Source organism: Podarcis melisellensis (assembly GCF_964234715.1).
Source record: "Podarcis melisellensis genome assembly, chromosome: W".
Classification (NCBI taxonomy): domain Eukaryota; kingdom Metazoa; phylum Chordata; class Lepidosauria; order Squamata; family Lacertidae; genus Podarcis; species Podarcis melisellensis.
Genome location: NC_138535.1, coordinates 8,739,185 through 8,757,948, shown reverse-complemented (window position 1 = coordinate 8,757,948; position 18,764 = coordinate 8,739,185). Strand labels below are relative to the sequence as shown.

At 48.5% G+C, this 18,764-nt stretch overlaps 1 protein-coding gene and 1 long non-coding RNA gene across 2 annotated transcripts in view; both read left to right on the top strand.

Annotated features, from left to right (window-relative positions):
- The window catches only part of LOC309361268 (uncharacterized protein), a gene marked incomplete at its 3' end in the record, with an annotated part of 324,188 nt that overhangs the window by 246,046 nt on the left and 59,378 nt on the right, over nt 1-18,764 (top strand). The gene's annotated exons all lie outside the window — the stretch shown is intronic.
- LOC309361174 lies at nt 9,446-10,202 on the top strand. The gene is made up of 2 exons (XR_014164366.1): nt 9,446-9,566; nt 9,853-10,202. It is a non-coding gene; the product is annotated as an uncharacterized lncRNA (long non-coding RNA).

Genomic DNA, 18,764 nt, shown 5'->3' with positions numbered 1-18,764 from the left:
GGAGCCCAAGAAAGTAAAATCTCTCACTGCCTCCATTTCTTCCCCTTCTGATTATATTCTCTGCAGCCAAAGATGGAGAAGCTCTATACAGTCAGCAAAAACAAGACCTGGAGCTGACTGTGGCTCAGATCATCAGCTTCTTATAGCAAAATTCAAGCTTAAACTGAAGAAAGTAGGAAAAACCACTGGGCCGGTAAGATACAATCTAAGTCAAATCCCTTATGAATACACAGTGGAAGTGAGGAACAGGTTTAAGGATTTAGATTTGGTGGACAGAGTGCCTGAAGAAGTATGGATGGAGGCTCGTAACATTATACAGGAGGCAGCTGTTGTGTATTGAGTCAAAGGATTTTATATCTGTATTATTATTGTCTGTATTTGCATTAGGGTAAAGTAACTGCCTTTTGGTTCCAGAGGGTACAGCTACTATTGGTTCATTTAAGCTGCTGTATTTGGATCCTCTGTCTTATTGGTTTCCTCCAAAAGGCAGGACTGTGATTGCCTGATATTGTTCCCTCCAAAATGTATCCTTTCTAGCTAGTTCCCTGTCCCTATAAATGTAGCTCTCCCCTCCTCAGGTCTCAGTCTTGTTTGCTTTAATAAAGAAGTGTTACTAGAGAACTGTCTCCAGCATATTATGTCAAGAGAGCTGAAATCACAAACCCCACGTCATAACAACTGGCGACGAAGGTGGGATCCGGAATGCTGAGGAGCGGTTAAACGCAGCCCTGCCTCAGAGTCCGAATTGTAGCTAAGAACAAGACTCACTGGCCAGCTGAGAAGACGACCCTGCCCACAGGACAATGGAGAGTCCAAGGGTATTGGAGCCCTTCCAGCCATCAGAGTCCCACACGTGGGAAGACTACGTCGAACGCTTCGAGTTCTTCGCAGTGGCTCAAGGGATCACCGATGCCAGCAAAAGAAGGGCCACATTCCTGAGCTACTGTGGGCCCGAGATCTTCAAGCTGGCCAAGGCATTGCTTGCTCCAGCGAAGCTAAGTGAGACATCTCTCAAAGATATTCTTGCCTGCCTAACAAGCCATTTGGCGCCTACTGAGACCAAGATGGCCCGGCGGATGGAGTTTCATAAGAGGCAGCTGCGTGCTGGGGAGTCTGTATCTGCATTTCTAGCTGAACTGCGGAAGCTCGCTCAGCACTGCGACTTCCAAGATCTGGAAGAGACTCTCCTGGATCGGTTTATCGGTGGTCTGAGCAGCAAGAAAGCCAGAAGACGCATTGTGGCTAAAGAAGAGGTTTCCCTTGCTTCAGCCTTGAAGGAGGCCACCGCCACGGAGAATTATGAAAGAGAGGAGCTTGATGCCAGTCGCAGGGCCCCTAAGCCACAGATAGAAGTTGTGCATGCCATGGACGAGCTAGAGGCTACTCCGAGCCAGAGCCCAGTCCATGGGGTCGAGTCAGTGAGTCAGGCCTGCACAGTGCACAAAGATCACCGAGGCAGGTGCCCTGGTTGTGGCGGAAACCATGAGCGGAAGAGTTGTCGTTTCCGGGATGCTATGTGCCGGACGTGCGGAAAGACAGGTCACATCGCCAGGGTCTGTAGATCGGCGGCGTTGGGAGTGACAGGAGCACCTAGACTGGAGCATCGCAGACCGCCCACAGCAAACCATGTTCTAAAGGACTGCCACTACGTAACGGAGATCAACGGGAGGGTCGTGCAGTTTCCAGCGCAAGGCAAGGCACACGTCAAGGTGAAGATTGAGGGTCAGCTGTGCGACATGGAGGTGGACTCCAGATCTGGATTCACTATCGTGTCGGACCAGACCGCGAGGACATTCTTCCCCAGGGGTAAGTTGCCCCCTCTGGAGCCCTTCCCGGCAACTTTGCAGTCATACTCAGTGGGCCGCATCCATGTCATGGGAATGTGTGCCGTGAGAGTACAGTTCCGGGACAAACAGGCGGTACTCAAACTGGTGATTGCGAAGGGCAGTCGCCCCAGTCTCCTGGGCACTGACTGGTTCCCCGCCCTGGGACTGAGTATATCAGGGCTTAATTCAATCCAAACCTGCCCTGAGATGAGCGAGGCATTATGCAAAGAATTTGCTGGTCTCTTTAATGGAAAACTGGGTTGTTATAAAGGGCCCCCAGTTGACTTCGAATTGGACCCTGGGGTGGCCCCAATCCGACTCAAACCAAGGCGAGTGCCATTTGCACTGCAACCCAAGATCGAAGCAGAGCTGGATAAATTGGTCAAGCAGGGAGTTCTCTCACCCGTGGACTCCGCTAAGTGGGAGACTCCAATCGTCACGCCCCTTAAAGCAAATGGGGAAGTCAGGATCTGTGCTGATTACAAATGTACTATCAATAAGGCACTCAGGGGAAACTCATACCCCATTCCAGTCGTATCACATCTGTTGGCTAAACTGGCTGGGGGCAAGGTGTTCACCAAAATTGACCTGGCACAAGCTTACCAACAGCTGCCAGTAGCCCCACAATCAGCGGAAGCACAGACTATTGTCACACATAAAGGGGCGTTCAGAGTTAACAGATTACAATTTGGAGTTTGTGTGGCCCCAGGGATTTTTCAAGGGCTCATGGAACGCCTGTTAAGAGGTCTGCCGGGGGTCTTGCCATTTTTTGATGACGTTTTGATTGCTGGAAAAGACACACAGGAACTGGTTGCGCGTGTCCGTGCAGTGTTGCTCAAGTTCAATGAGGTGGGGTTGCAACTAAAAAAGGAAAAATGCAGTTTTGGGGTGCCAACTGTGGATTTCTTGGGGTTTAAAATTGATGCATCAGGCATCCACCCCACAGATGCTAAGGTTAAGGCCATCATCGAGGCACCACGACCACAGAACAAGACGGAGTTGCAGTCATTCCTGGGACTTATTAACTTTTATCATTCGTTCTTACCCCAGAAAGCTTCGGTAGCTGAACCATTACATAGACTGTTGCAGAAAAAGAATGTGTGGCGATGGGGGCAGGGGCAGCAGAAGGCTTTTGACTCCTTGCGAGGAATGCTGAGTAGCAAGAGCGTCCTTGCTCATTATGATGAGTCGAAGCCGCTGGTCCTGGCATGTGATGCCTCTCAATATGGCCTGGGGGCGGTGCTGAGTCATAGGGAACCGGATGGGTCGGAAAAGCCCATCTCTTTCTATTCCCGTACGTTGTCGCCCATGGAGCGCAACTATGCTCAAATTGACAAAGAGGCGCTTGCAATTGTGGCAGGAATCAAAAAGTTCCATGATTATGTGTACGGTCGCCATTTCTCCATTGAAACGGACCACAAACCACTGTTAGGGTTGTTCAACCCGAACAAACAAACGCCACAAATTCTCTCCCCCAGAATGTTGCGTTGGTCTATATTCCTGAACGGGTTCCAGTACACCCTGACCCATGTGCCGGGGAAACCGTTGTGCCACGCTGATGCGCTGAGTCGATTGCCCCTTCCTGGCGAGAGCAATGAGGATCCTGCTCCAGCGGAGCACATAATGATGCTGGAAACACTTCCGGGGGCTCCTGTAACGGCTACTGATATAGCTGAGAAAATGAGGAAAGATGCTGTTCACTCCCGTGTGCTCACTTGGGTGGGGAGGGGGTGGCCAGGTGGTCCGCATGAAGACAAATTCAGGCCTTATGCGACAAGGCAGCACGAGTTGTCCATGCATAAGGGTTGTCTCCTGTGGGGAGATAGGGTGATCATCCCAGCACCACTGAGAAACAGGGTTCTTGAGACGCTTCACATGGGACACCCGGGAATGGTCAGGATGAAGTCGCTAGCCCGATGTTATGTGTGGTGGCCTGGAATGGACCAGAACATAGAACAATGGGTACGAACATGCAAGGCATGCCAAGAGGTGCGGCCAGAAGTGGCCAGAGCACCAGTTCACTGGTGGGAGCAGTCCAGATCTCCCTGGAGCCGGCTGCACTTAGATTTTGCTGGGCCATTCCAGGGGAAGGTCTTTTTGGTTATCGTCGATGCATATTCCAAATGGTTAGAAGTGGCGATGGTCCCTAGCATGGCATCAGCTGCCGTAATCAAGGTGTTGAGGCAGCTGTTTGCAACCCACGGGTTACCTGAGACCATTGTATCAGATAATGGGGCAGCTTTTGTATCCCAAGAATTCAGGGCATTCTTGGCTGATAACTTCATAAGAGGGGTCACATTCGCGCCCTTTCACCAATCCTCCAATGGGCAGGAGGAGCACATGATAAGAACAGCCAAAGAATCCATTGTGCGCTTAATGGAGGGTAACTGGTCAGCTCGCATCGCGCGAATGTTATTTTTGCAGCATTCGACGCTGTGTACTGCGACGGGCAAGTCGCCAGCTGAGCTGCTCTTGGGTAGAAGACTGGTAACGGTGCTGGATTATGTCCACCCGGATAAAATGCTAAACCGTAATTCAAGAGCAACCCCCCAGGCTGAGACTGACACAACAAGGTATCTCGCCCCTGAAGATCTGGTCTGGGTGAGGAACTATTCACGAGGTTCGCGGTGGGTGGGTGGTGTGGTCACCCGGACTAGTGGACCTGTGTCCTATTATGTGACCTTGAAAAATGGGCAAGTTTGGAAGAGACATATAGATCAGCTGAGGCGCCGGGCGCTCAGCAGGGAGGAGTCTGATAATTCATCCCTGGCTAACGACGCAGAGCTGCAAGACCAGAGTGAAAATGGCCCAGAGGTGCAGTCACCAGGGGCTTCAGCAAATGAACCAGGGTCTGCTAGTCCTCAGGATGACGAGGTACAGGTAGGGGACCCTGAGATGTCTGGGACTCCATCTGTTCCTGATGAAACCCCTATAGCAGCCCCCCTACCACAGGTGACACCCAATCCAGAACCGGCAACACCTGTTGTCAGGAGATCAAGTAGAAGTTGTAGGACCCCACAGTACCTGAGAGATTACGTCTGCTGTGCTCACTAGGGGGGGGAGGGGTGTTGTGTATTGAGTCAAAGGATTTTATATCTGTATTATTATTGTCTGTATTTGCATTAGGGTAAAGTAACTGCCTTTTGGTTCCAGAGGGTACAGCTACTATTGGTTCATTTAAGCTGCTGTATTTGGATCCTCTGTCTTATTGGTTTCCTCCAAAAGGCAGGACTGTGATTGCCTGATATTGTTCCCTCCAAAATGTATCCTTTCTAGCTAGTTCCCTGTCCCTATAAATGTAGCTCTCCCCTCCTCAGGTCTCAGTCTTGTTTGCTTTAATAAAGAAGTGTTACTAGAGAACTGTCTCCAGCATATTATGTCAAGAGAGTTGAAATCACAAACCCCACGTCATAACAGCAGCAACGAAAACCATCCCAATGAAAAGGAAATGCAGGAAAGCAAAGTGGCTATCCAATGAGGCCTTACAAATAGCGGGGGAGAGAAGGCAAGCAAAAAGGGAGGGAGATGGTGAAAGATACAGGAAATTGAATGCAGATTTCCAAAGAATAGCAAGGAATAGAGGAAAGCAACAGAATGGGAAGAACCAGAGATCTGTTCAAGAAAATTGGAGATATGAAAGGAACATTTCGTACAAAGATTGCCATAATAAAAGACAAAAGTGGAAAGGACCTAACAGAAGCAGAAGACATCAAGAAGAGGTGGCAAGAATACACAGAGGAATTATACCAGAAAGATATGGATGGCCCGTACACCCCAGGTAGTGTGGTTGCTGACCTTGAACCAGACATCCTGGAGAGTGAAGTCAAATGGGCCTTAGAAAGCACTGCAAATAACAAGGCCAGTGGAAGTGATGGTATTCCAGCTGAACTATTTAAAATTTTAAAAGATGATGCTGTTAAGGTGCTACACTCAATATGCCAGCAAGTTTGGAAAACTCAGCAGTGGCCAGAAGATTGGAGAAGATCAGTCTACATCCCAATCCCAAAGAAGAGCAGTGCCAAAGAATGCTCCAACTACCGCACAATTGCACTCATTTCACACGCTAGCAAGGTTATGCTTAAAATTCTACAAGGAAGGCTCAAGCAGTATGTGGACCGAGAACTCCCAGAAGTGCAAGCTGGATTTCGAAGGGGCAGAGGAACCAGAGACCAAATTGCAAACATGCGCTGGATTATGGAGAAAGCTAGAGAGTTCCAGAAAGACATCTACTTCTGCTTCATTGACTATGCAAAAGCCTTTGACTGTGTCGACCACGGCAAACTATGGCAAGTTCTTAAAGAAATGGGAGTGCCAGATCACCTCATCTGTCTCCTGAGAAATCTCTATGTGGGACAAGAAGCTACAGTTAGAACTGGATATGGAACAACTGATTGGTTCAAAATTGGGAAAGGAGTACGGCAAGGCTGTATATTGTCTCCCTGGTTATTTAACTTATATGCAGAATTCATCATGAAAAAGGCTGAGCTGGATGAATCCCTAGCCGGAATTAAGATTGCCGGAAGAAATATCAACAACCTCAGATATGCAGATGACACAACCTTGATGGCAGAAAGTGAGGAGGAATTAAAGAACCTTTTAATGAGGGTGAAAGAGGAGAGCACAAAATATGGTCTGAAGCTCAACATCAAAAATCGAAGATCATGGCCACTGGTCCCATCACCTCCTGGCAAATAGAAGGAGAAGAAATGGAGGTAGTGAGAGATTTTACTTTCTTGGGCTCAATGATCACTGCAGATGGTGACAGCAGCCACAAAATTAAAAGACGCCTGCTTCTTGGGAGAAGGGCAATGACAGGCCTAGACAGCATCTTGAGAAGTAGAGACATCACCTTGCCAACAAAGGTTCGTATAGTTAAAGCTATGGTTTTCCCAGTAGTGATGTATGGAAGTGAGAGCTGGACCATAAAGAAGGCTGATCGCCGAAGAATTGATGCTTTTGAATTATGGTGCTGGAGGAGACTCTTGAGAGTCCCATGGACTGCAAGAAGATCAACCCTCTCCATACTGAAGGAAATCAGCCCTGAGTGCTCACTGGAAGGACAGATTGTGAAGCTGAGGCTCCAATACTTTGGCCACCTCATGAGAAGAGAAGACTCCCTGGAGAAGACCCTGATGTTGGGAAAGATGGAGGGCACAAGGAGAAGGGGGCGGCAGAGGGCGAGATGGTTGGATAGTGTTTTCGAGGTTACCAGCATGAGTTTGACCCAACTGCGGGAGGCAATGGAGGACAGAAGTGCCTGGCGTTCTCTGGTCCAGGGGGTCACGAAGAGTCGGACACGACTAAACGACTAAACAACAACAACAAGTCTTAGGAGCCAGTCCTCTAGTTATCCAGATTTGGTCAATTCTTGTCCATGTCATTTTGACTTCAGAGAAGAAAGTTCCCTCTCTACCCAAGGGATTCTTTGTTCTCCAAATGGCAATCAAATCCATATTGTCAGTCATCTCAAAAATGGTTTTTGGCAGTCTGCCGTCTTTAGTGACTACCTGTCTCTGTGCCTTGTCCATGTTTGTAGATACCACTCCATTCATATCTCCCATCATGATGATGTTGTAGTCCAGTTAGTCCAGCAATGTCTCGTGCAACTTTTTAAGAAATTCAGATTTCCCCTCATTTGGTGCATAAACTCCTACTATCAAAAATTTCTCTCCTTGTATTTGAATTTCAATTGCCACAAATCTTCCTTGATCATCTTTAAAAATAAATTTTGGTGATAGGCTCTCTTTTGCATAAATCACTACTCCTCTTTTTTTAACCTTATCCGATGAAATAAACTCTTGGCCCAATCTTTTATTGATCAGTACTTTTCTATGTAGCCTTATCACATGTGTTTCCTGTAAACAAATCAAGTCCAGTTGTTCCTTTTTCAATAAATGAAAAACTTTTTTCCTTTTCTGTGGGGAGTTAAAACCATTAATGTTCCAACTTAATAGTTGCAGAGCCATGGCGTAGTTACTTTGCTTTTCCTCCAACTGCACCCAGTAATTGTTCTTGTTCTGTCGGTGGTATCACTTTCTCTGAGTTGTTCAATCCAAAAGGTAGTGATGCTATGTCTAGTATTCCTGGTTTTAGTGCTCTTGGCTCTTCTCCAGATTCTTTCTGCAGGTCTTCTCCGTGATCCTTCAAAAATCTTTCTTTATCATCCACTGATCTTATTTTTATCTTTCTTCCTTTGAAACTAAAAGATAGGCCTTGGGGGAATTCCCACCTGAAAACAATTCTATTGCTTCTCAACAGGGCAACTAGATCTCCGTAGTTAGACCTGAGGTCCAGAAGGTATTTCGGAATGTCTTTAAATATCTCCACTCTTGATTGATGTATTTCCAAGGTCTTCTGAAAATGCAGACTCAATATTTTATCTCTCTCCTCTTTTGTTCGGAGGGTAATCAAACAGTCTTTCACCCTGTTCCCCCCCTCTCTTCCAAGCCTAAAAGCACATACTATCTTAAAATCTTGATTCTCTAAATCTAGGTTCCAAAAGTCTACAAATTTCTGCATAAGAAAGTCGCTTAGGTTGTCTTTCTCAAGTTCAGGTACGGCCCTGATCCTTAAATTTGTTTTTCCTTCAATTCAATCATAGACAACATCGACCTGTGGTCCTCAAGTTGCCTACATATCGGTGGTAACTTCTCCTCTACAGCCACTGCTTTTTCCTTTGCTTCATCAGCTGTCTTTCGAGTCAGAGTAGATTCCTGTAGCACTTTCTCAATAGATTCTGTGTTAGTGTTCACCTTCTGTCCCAAGTTATTGATGCTTGTAGTATTTTGGTCAATTTTAGTTGTTGCTTCAGCTAATTGTTTACTTAATTTCCCCAAAGATTCATTGATTTTACCTAATGCCAAAGCTAAAACATCTTCAGATGCCATTCCTTTTGGCTTAGCTTGAACAGATACTGCCCCTGGTGGTACAGAAGGGCCAGATGCTGATGCTCTTCGCTGCTGCCACGATTTACCAGACCTTGTTGTTTTTTCTTGAAGCAAGTCTGCCATAACACTTTATCTGAAGCTCAAGGTCGGTCCCACAGCCGGAGTTTGTTTTGAAGTAGAAAATTCCCTGGCCAGTTGTAACAATTTCAAAGTTCCTCTAGGGCAGGGGTCGGCAACCTGCGGCTCCGGAGCCGCATGCGGCTCTTTAACGCCTTTGCCGCGGCTCCGGGGCGGAGGCGAGGGGAGGAGGCGCATTTTCTGCAAAGCCATTTCCAAGCTAGAGAGGAGAGGGGGTTGCGAGCTAACCCCTCCCACACTCCACTCGCGGGGGCTGGCCTTTTGCCCCCGCGAGAACAGGGGAATCCCCGGGCGTGCCTGCAACCCTGCCCGCCAATCGGCGGGGCCGGGGAGGTGTGGCCTAGCCCATTTAAGGCCAGGCACGACTGGGGACCGCCCTCTTTGCCCCGTTCCAGCTCGCACCCTCTCCCTTCCTTCCCCTCGCGGTGTGTGGGATTCCACTCCCGGCAGTCCTTCTCTGCCGTCCTCGCTGCTTTCCTCCCCCCCCCCGCTTTTCTCCCTCTCTAGCCTCCTCTAGGCGTGGGTTGAAGCTGCGGCGTCCATTTCTTTAAAGGGCACTGATAAGGGAAAATCGTCGGCGCCATCTATGTGGGCGCACGTGGGAGTCGCGGGAGCGGCCATTTTGGTTGAGGGCTGTAAGCAGGCTGCATTGAAAGGGGGCATGTAAGCTGGTCACTGTTTTGAAGGGGAGTGAAGAACACACACTCAAAAAAAGGTAACTTGTTAATTTAACGTTTATTTCTATGAGGAGGAGTAATTCTGAGGGGTCAAACAAAAAAATAATAAAAAAGTGTCAAAAAAGTTATTTTAAAATGACGAGGATGACATTGGGCCCTCATTATTAATTATTATTTACATCAGGCACTGATTATGATTTATGGTACACTGGGGCCCTGATTAATTTTCTATGGCATTTTGGGGCATTGATTATTGGGCATAGCAAATTTTGCTATGGGGCCCTCTGATTTCTAATTATGTCCCTCTTTTGGACCCCCCGGTAGGCCAGCCATGGATAAAGGCAAGAAAAGAAAAATTTCTGAAGAAAACAGAATGTTTAATGATACATGGACAGAATCATTTGCCTTCTCTACTGACAAGACTGGTTTACCAGTATGCTTAATATGTGGTGAGAAATTTGCAACCAACAAAAAGTCAAATATTGCAAGACATTTCCAGAATAAACACGCAGCCTTTGCTGAAAAATATCCAGATGGAGATGAGAGACGAAAAGCCATTGCAGAACTTATGAGGAAGGTTGATAGGAGCAAAAATAATTTCAAGAATTGGGTGAAGTCTGCAAATTCCACAACATATGCTAGTTTTGTAGCCGCTCAGGAAATAGTCAAGCACGGGAAGCCGTTCACAGTGTTATATTTGTTTTAAATGTCGCAATGGTTTTGCGGCTCCCAGTTGTTGTTTTTTCTTCGGAAACGGGTCCAAGTGGCTCTTTTTGTCTTAAAGGTTGCAGACCCCTGCTCTAGGGGGACACAGTAACAGTCAATACTTGTTGCATTAAAGTAACTCTTCCAAGTCCCCCATTTAACAAAATAAGCAACAGTTTCAATTTCAGTTAATTTACAGTTACCTTAAAGTCCGGAGAAACCAGTCAAAAACAAAGTATCTCTCTTGCAGAGTTAGCTGTCAAAGAATTACGTTGTCCATAAACAGCGCGATTCACAATGCGGCAGTCTTATTGCCCATTGACAGCCCGTTCCCAGGCATTAAGCGGTGGTCTTTGTTTCCTTTCCTCTCTTTTTGCAGGAAAGAATACTTCTCCCTTTTCCCTGGAACAACAGTCCTGCAGCTCAGCCATCTCCTCCCCCGGTCCTCCCTTGGGGCACTGAAGTACTCACGCATACCAGCCGGCTTCCGAGGAGAGGCCTCCAGCGACTCTTTGCAGCACACAGCTTGCAGCCAGCTAGGCTCCCTGCTTTTCTCCCAGGCAGAGCCTCAAAGCTGGCCTTTCTTCTCCGGCAGCCAAAACCAGCAGCTTTTTGGCTTTCTCAGCACACAGCACATCAAAGCAGGCTTTCTCAATTGGCGTATCACTGCATCCATAACCTCTGAGAAGATTTATTGCTCAGATAAGCCTGGCGTCTGGCCCGCTCTCGCTGCCAGGCCTCTGCATTCCAAAGTCCACATTCCAATGCTCTGAGCAAAATAGCAGAGTTTGCAGCGGTCAGAGAAAGCTGCTGTCTTCCGTGCTTCTTCAGTGTGCTTAAACAGAGTCTCACACAGAGTTTACTAATAACTAAAAGCAGCTTTATTTACAGCAGAACTATCCATTGTCTAATACAGCGCACAGCATCGTGAAAACACGTCTGCTCTCTTCAAAAGCGAAAGCAGAGAGAACAAAGAGCTGAGACTCTCGGAAGTGACGCAGAGTCTCTCCCCACCCCACAGTAGGCAGGACGTACACTCTGAGCTGTTTAACCCTGTAAGCTCAGGTTCTCCTCACAACCTCTGAGCTTCCAGCATCATGGGGAGTTCTGTGAAGGTTTGTGTCTAGGGTAAGTGGTTGTGCATTCTGGAAGCTTCTGGATATATTTCCAGTTGCTGTGCGACATTCTCCTGTGCCATAAATGCTGACACATATTGTGTGTGGGAATGTTAGCACACTGGGCTTGTGCTGTCTCAGTGTCACCCTTACCTGCTGGAGGTTTTTCCAGAACATAGAGCCTGTACTGATATTCAACACTGACCAGATGCTTCCCACCTCTGGAAATAGAACAGGCAGCATTTTCAAAGCAAACCTTATAGCCATCTTTAAGGGAAGAAACAGATAACAAACAATATTGCATTCCTGGCACCACATACGCTTCCAGCTCCGCCTGTAAGAAAGGTACAAAGACATTTCCTACAGTCGCCAACTGTCTCTGAGTCCCATCTGCAAGTGTGACTGCTTTTCCAGTTGAAACAGCTCTGCAGTTCCACATTCGGCCACTAGATGGCAGCAGATGATGACTTGCACCAGAGTTGATGATCCAGCGCAGCATGTTGACCTCACTGGAGCTGTCTTTGACTGTTGCTATGAAAACAGCAAGATGATGCGAAGCGTTGTCTCTCTCATTTCCTCTGTCATGTCCTCACCTTGCATTCCCACGCTGGGCTCCCCCTCTTATCTGGTTGCCTGGCTGCCATGGGAAATGACCTTGGAGGCATCCTGTGTAGATTCCTTGGTTCTCCTAGGACATGACTAATGCAGGTGTTGATCAGAACTGCATACATAAGAACAACGAGAAGAAAAAACTTTCACTGTGTCTTCTGCCTTTACTGCTCCCCCACCCACTCCTGCCAGCAGCACTCCTTGAGGCTGTGCTGCTTCTGGGGACGTGGCCTTTGCCTCCCGCTGTGGTTCCTTGGTGAACCCTCTCCAGCTCTTGCCAAACTGCCTGGGCATTTTCAACACCCTCAACAATTGGCAACTGTGAGCCATCCAGACTGAGCACTATAGATCCCAGGGCTCTCTGATCCCTCCTCTGTGAGGCATTTGCTGCTGTAACTGCCGCTGCACTGGCTCCATCTGCAGCTTGAAGCGGAGCTGCCTGGGTGGCCTCCCACAGACCTTTGGCTATAAGCCAGGCCTTAGCTTTCTGGGACCACTCCTCTCAGTTATGTCCATTGAGTCTCTCAAAAAAGACTGTGTAGGACTCTTGGCCTTCTGCCATCTTTTCCCCCGGGTCTTAGCATACTCACATTCCAGTAGCTCCTGGCACCCGGTCCTGAAGATAATGCCTTCACCAGAGAGCTCCACTGCCTCAAGCCTTAGGCAGGATCTCCAGTTGGACTTGCTGCACACACATGCCCCAGACATGACATGACTAAAGCCATAACCTGTTGTGTTATGCTGACGTCCGGCACGCATCCTCTGTGCCTTTGGACTTCTCCAGACTGCAAGCAGAGTATCGCAGCAATGGTGTGTGCCATGTGTGGGTGCAATAAATAACACTCGGTACGCAGGCTTCTTCCTATTCTAAAGAAGCTTTAATGTACAGCATAGCAAATAAATCATCTGGGAGATAAAGCAGGCATTGCTTCCTCCCTTCTGTCAGCGAAAACCGAAAGTAAATCACACACAAATAAACATTCCCGTATGTGAACAAACCACACCTCTCAGTAGGCAGGACGATACACAGAGCTGTTTAACCCTGTAAGTTCTGATTCTCCTCACAACCTTTTATTCATAAAAGCCCAGGAGACCTTATCAAAGGCCTTATGCACATATCTATGAACATTAAAGCCGCTTGCCTATCATTCCTGACCTCCAGATATTCTATTAAATTGATTATATTCCTTATGTTATCTTTCATCTGGTGGCCAGGAAGAAAGCTGGCTTGGTCTTGGTGAATTAAATCCTTTAAAATAACTTTCATACAATTTGCCAAAATACTGGCAAATAGTTTGTAATCATTATTTAATAAAGAGATTGGCCTGTAATTTTTAACTGACAGTAAGTCTGTATCTTGTTTTGGAAGCAATGTAATATATGCCTCTTTCAAAGGTTCTGGCAATTTCCCTGTACTTAATATTCCATTGATTACACCCTTAAGTGGCTGTGCCAGAAAATCTTGTAATGTCGATTGCTGGGTGGTGTGATGGCCTGGGAATCCGATTCAGAGGCTGAACCGGAGGAATCCCAGCCTGCACAGGAGTCCCCGCCTCCAGGGCCGGATGAACTGGGGCAGGGCCTTGATTCTGAAGTGCCTGCACCTGTGCCGGATCCTCAGGAGCAGGCACCAGGTGAACCCACTCTGGCCCCAGAGGTGGTTGAGGACTCAGTGCCTACAGGTGAGTCTCCCCCGGGGCCCAGTAACCCTTCGGCCTCTCCTGAACTGCAGAGGCTTAGGGCAGAGAGGCGAAGGGAACTGGTTTCTCCCAGGAGGAGTGCTCGCCTTAAGGCCAGGAGAGGCGGGTCTCCTGGGGGCCGGGGCCGCCCCTGGCCTCAGAGAAGATAAAGGCCAGTCAGCCCGGTCCCAGGTTGCGGGAGCAACGTTGTTGTTGAGTACCTGTTCCTGCCCGGACCCAGACCTGACCCTCCAGTGTTCCTGTCCCCGCCCGGCTTCCTGCTTTGGACCTCGCCCCACTCCTTGTGAACTGTTTCCAGGCTAGTGACCCAGGACTGGACTTTGACTACGCCAACGGTAACCTTCCCCCCGGGACCAGCACAGGTGTAATGGTTATATGGGGTTGCTCGTGCGTAAGTTGCCGCCACTCCTGGCTAGGTAGCCTGGCTAAACCTTTCCTGGCTGGACAGCCCTTCACTTCGTGGCTGTTCAGTCGCTAGCAGAATCAGTCAGTGGGCGTTTCTTGAACTTCTTCCAGCAAAGAAGTTCTTTGACGCCAAGTCTACGCCTACATTCCCTGCGCAGGGTGGGTGTGGGTAGCGGAGGACCTGTGCTCTCCCCGCTGGTCTCCGGCGAAGAGTCCTGGAGCCCCCTCTCTGATTCCCCCATCCGCCCCCCTTTATCCCTGGTGTTACGCTGATTTCCTTCCCCAGCCGATGAGTTCCCTCTCTCCCTGCTTGGCCCTTCTCCGGCATCGCTTGGGAGCCCTGCCTCCACTTCTGGCTCCGATGTCAGTTCCCTGACACTGGGTAAAATAGAATCTGGCCCCATCCCCTCGCTCCGTCCTCTATTGTTGCATAATGTACAACTTTGACCTGAAACCCCCCCCCCCACAAAAAGGGCTTTCAACTTTGACCTGAACCTCAAAACACTGGAGTAGATCACTGCTAGTTTTTAATTCTGTAAGTAGATTGCAGTCTCTTGGAAGCTGGCCACCCCGATCTATTTGAAGCCTTTTTTTTATCATTCATCTGTAAAATCCTGTCCTTTGCTGTTCTCAAATTAAAAACCACAGGCAATCACTGGCATGCCCTGTCAGGGTAAGCCACCGATACTACACCCGCATATATGGTGAATGGCAACAGCCAGTTATCGAAGCTGCTCTCCATGTCCGCAGCCTTCTCTTTTTTACAGCAAAAAGCCGGTTTAGACCCAAGGGTAAAGGTGGAGGCCGGGGAAAGCAGGGAGAATAGATCAATAAAATCCCCATTAAGAATACGTTCGTGTAACTTTTTCCTAATCCAGATCCCCGGGGACTGGTCAGTGCACTTGAAGTTGGACTCACGGACCCTACCTCTAGTATCCATCCCTTCCTCACCACATGGTGCCGTAGCGCCATTGGCACAGCAATGGCACCGATTTCTACGCTTCCAAATCCATTTCGGAAGCCCAGGGGATTTCGGGGTGGTCACCCAATACCCTTTGCAATGCCCCTGAGATTCACGACTGGATGAATCGGACGTACCTGAAAAGTTCGGTGAGTCTGAAGAATACCTCTTGTACTTTACACTGTGCTTCCTTTACCTCAATCTCCTCTTCCTGTGGGTGGGCCCTGTGTGAGTCAGGGCTGGAGGAACTGTCAGAATAGCTAAAAACACGCAACATGTCCTTGCGTCTCCTCCCCTCCCTGTGAACGACGGTGAGGGGAACGAGATCTCACCAAACGTGCCTCTGCATGTGCCAATTGTTGCTTCAAGTGTGAGATCATCGCATCCCTGACATCCTTCCCACTTGACTGGTATGCGGAGCCATTAGGAGTAAAATAATCAGGGGAACCAGAAGGTTGGGAACTATCCCGATGCCGGGGACAGTCAGCCACCTGTTTAGCTGCCCTGCACCTCTTGCCAGCTCCAGAAGTGGAGGGGCTACCAAACAAGGCACCCTTGCCCTTGGCTGCTGCGTGAGGGACAGGCGCGGCCTTCCTGCCTGTGGACAGGACTCTTTTCTTTTTATTATTTGCCTCCTGCATGGCTTGGCTGGGGGCACACCGGCTGTGCTCTTACATGTGTGTGGGAGCAAAATATCTCCCTGTGCAGCTGGGGCAGTGGGGGACATGATGGCATAAACTTGCGTGCTAACTACCCTGTGACTACCAGCTTACCTAGTTGTGTGAAAGAAAAGTGTATTGTAAATGCTGAGCTATACTGTGAGTACTAGAGCTGACTTACAAAGGGACTAAGAAGGCAAAACAACAGTAGGAAACTAAGCTGACAGCCTAAATAGGCAGAATCAGCAAACCTTGCTGCGTACACACACCCTATGAGAAAGCTATAAAGCAAGACAAAGAACTGTTAGAACGAAGTTTTCCAATGGCTAAGAACATCAGGCACCGTCAACCTCCATGAGGGAACTAGAGCGGGTAAATCAGGCATAGGCAAACTCAGCCCTCCAGATGTTTGGGGACTACAGCTCCCATCATCCCTGAACACTGGTTCTGTTAGCTAGGGATGATGGGAGTTGTAGTCCCAAAACATCTGGAGGGCTGAGTTTTCCTATGCCAGTGGTAGATAGAAGAACTTCACTGGTTATGTGTGCACATCGGATGGGTAAGAGAGTGTGGGGACCAAACCTAACATTCCCAACACTGTGCTGTGACTAACGGCTAGCCATGCTGAAATATGTAATAATAGATATGAAATATAATATATCCCTCCCATGTAAAGTCATTTTTACACCCATGCTCACACATTTTGGGGGGCTAAAGAAAGTCTTTGTAGAACAGTCCCAGAAGGAGTAGCTACTATCCCTTGTAGGGGATGAACTTGCGAACTGATCATAGTCAACACCATGCTCCAAACAAGTGAGCTATCTATATACTTTCAAGGATAGTAAATCCTAAGCGGATAGAGAGGGAAACGGGGTAATAAGTGTGGGTAAGGCCTATGGGGGACAAGGCAGGCCTGGTCCCACTTGATCACGTAGCCAGCGGGAGCCAGGGCCCTGTACAGCCTTTCCTCCCACCGGGGATGAGGCTGCTTAGTAGTCGGTGCCACCTGCAGCAGGCCCCGGCAGGCCACTCCGAGCTGCAGGAGCCAGCCACACTGCTGGAAAAGATGGCGCCGATCACGAGTAACTTCAAAATTGCAGCGCCCATAGGCAGCCGCAAAACGGCACCAGCCACGTGTCAACCAAAATGGTGGTGCCCTGCATGGGTGGGTGGGGGCCCTACGGAATTTGTCCGGAGAACGGAGCTGGAGGTGGGCAAGGTCATCCCCACAGGCCTCAACAGGCCACCCTGAGGTACGGGGTCTGCCACACTGATGGCGCAGCCCCAATCCCCACTCTTGGATGCCAAAGGGCCATCGGCACCAAAAGGTGCCGGCAGCACAGGCCTAAACAGGCTGACCCATGCCACGGGAGCTGCCTCAGTGATCCCTATCCCAGCTCCTCTGAAACCGCCAATGAAAGGGGGAAGGTGGGGGGGTGGCTGCTGGAAAGCGGCTCAACTCAACCCCCTGCCCCCCCCCCCCGGAAGCCACTCGGGAGTGCAGAGAAATGGTGCACAGCCCTCTGCCATTTCCAAACCTCCCACATACAAAGGAGGGGGGAAAGGGGACAGCCGCCAGTAAAGCGGAATGGCTTGCCCCCTCGGCAGTGGCCCAGGTGTGCGGGTGAGGGCACGCAGCCTGTCCACCGCTCCCTCGCCTCCCCAAAAAACTTCAGAAAAAACAAAGCAAGCCAGCTTATCTGAGGTCAAGACTTACCTACTCAGGGGACGGGTCCAGCGACGACCACTCTCCTGACACTCCAAAGACCAACTGGAGAGGTGGTTGGCTGGAGCCTTCCCCACCTGGCCCTCACTCCGCCGCCAAACCAGCATCTGATTGGCTACCTGAGGAGGGGGCGGAGTGATGGCCAGCAGCAAAAGGGGGTGTCACCCGGTCTTGGGAAGCCACGCCAGGTTGCAAAGCTCGCAGTAATTGCTGCTCTCGAATTAAAATTACCAGGCAATCACTGGGCAATTTTTTTGCTTTTGCAAAGCTTGATCTAACCAGGAAGATTTTATCAATAAAAGTACACATTTCTTCATCTTGAATTTCCAGCCAATTGGCTAATCCCTTTATTATTTTATCTCTAATGTCTTCCTCTGTATCCTCCAGAATCCCTCAATAGCACAAAGTTAGTTCCTTCTGTGGCATCTCTAAAATTGCTATCAAATCCCAGGCGGCTTCTTACATCACTTTTAATTCTGCCAATTTTTCTCTCATTTTATTCCTGTTCCCTTTTCAGTTCTCTGCTCTCCGCTTGAGTCTTTTTCATCATTTCCTCTAGGCCTTGTGTTTTTGTTTTCAAGTCTTGGACCAATTTACCCATTTCTGTGGTTTTGGTTGATAACTCTTTAATTTGTCCCATTTAATCCACTACTGATTTGGTATTTTGTTCTATCTAACCTCCCATTTTTTTCCAATTTCTCCTCCAAAACCTTTGCATTCTCATTAATAACTTTTTTTCAGTCCCATAATTAATTCTGTAATATCCATCTTTGCTTCTCTTTCTTGGGTGGACCCTCTTCTTACTTGCACCAGGGTTGTGGTTGTAAGGGTTGTGGCCGAGGTCAAGATGGCGCCTGCAGTAAGTCTTCTGTGAGCCTCAACAGAGTGAGTAGGAGCTTTTTACAGAATAATAACAATAAGACAGAAAGACATTCAGAAAAAAATCAAAGCTTAGCCTGATAAAGAATCCGGGAGCTACCAGGAGGTATTTTTAAACCGCCCCTTTCTCCTCTCCTCTCCTGAGCTTTTTTATCTGCCTTTTTTTATCTGCCCTTTGTAATCCCGTGGAAGCCATTCAAATTTTCCAAGGCCATCCAGTGCTATTTTGAGGCTATTTGAGTGCTATTTGAGTGCTTTTTGAGGCTATCTGAGGCTAACTACAACCTCTGAGCTCCTTTTGAATAAGGCCCTAGCACACGGCTAGAGAAGATAACTCAAATGGTACTTACAAGACAGAATTATAAAGAACTGGGGATTCCTCTAGCTCCAGCACAAGCTGTTGAACCCCCTGCCCCAAAGAAAAAACAGGCAAAAATTCCATATTATTTTAAACCAAAAGCAGAAGAAATAAAAAAC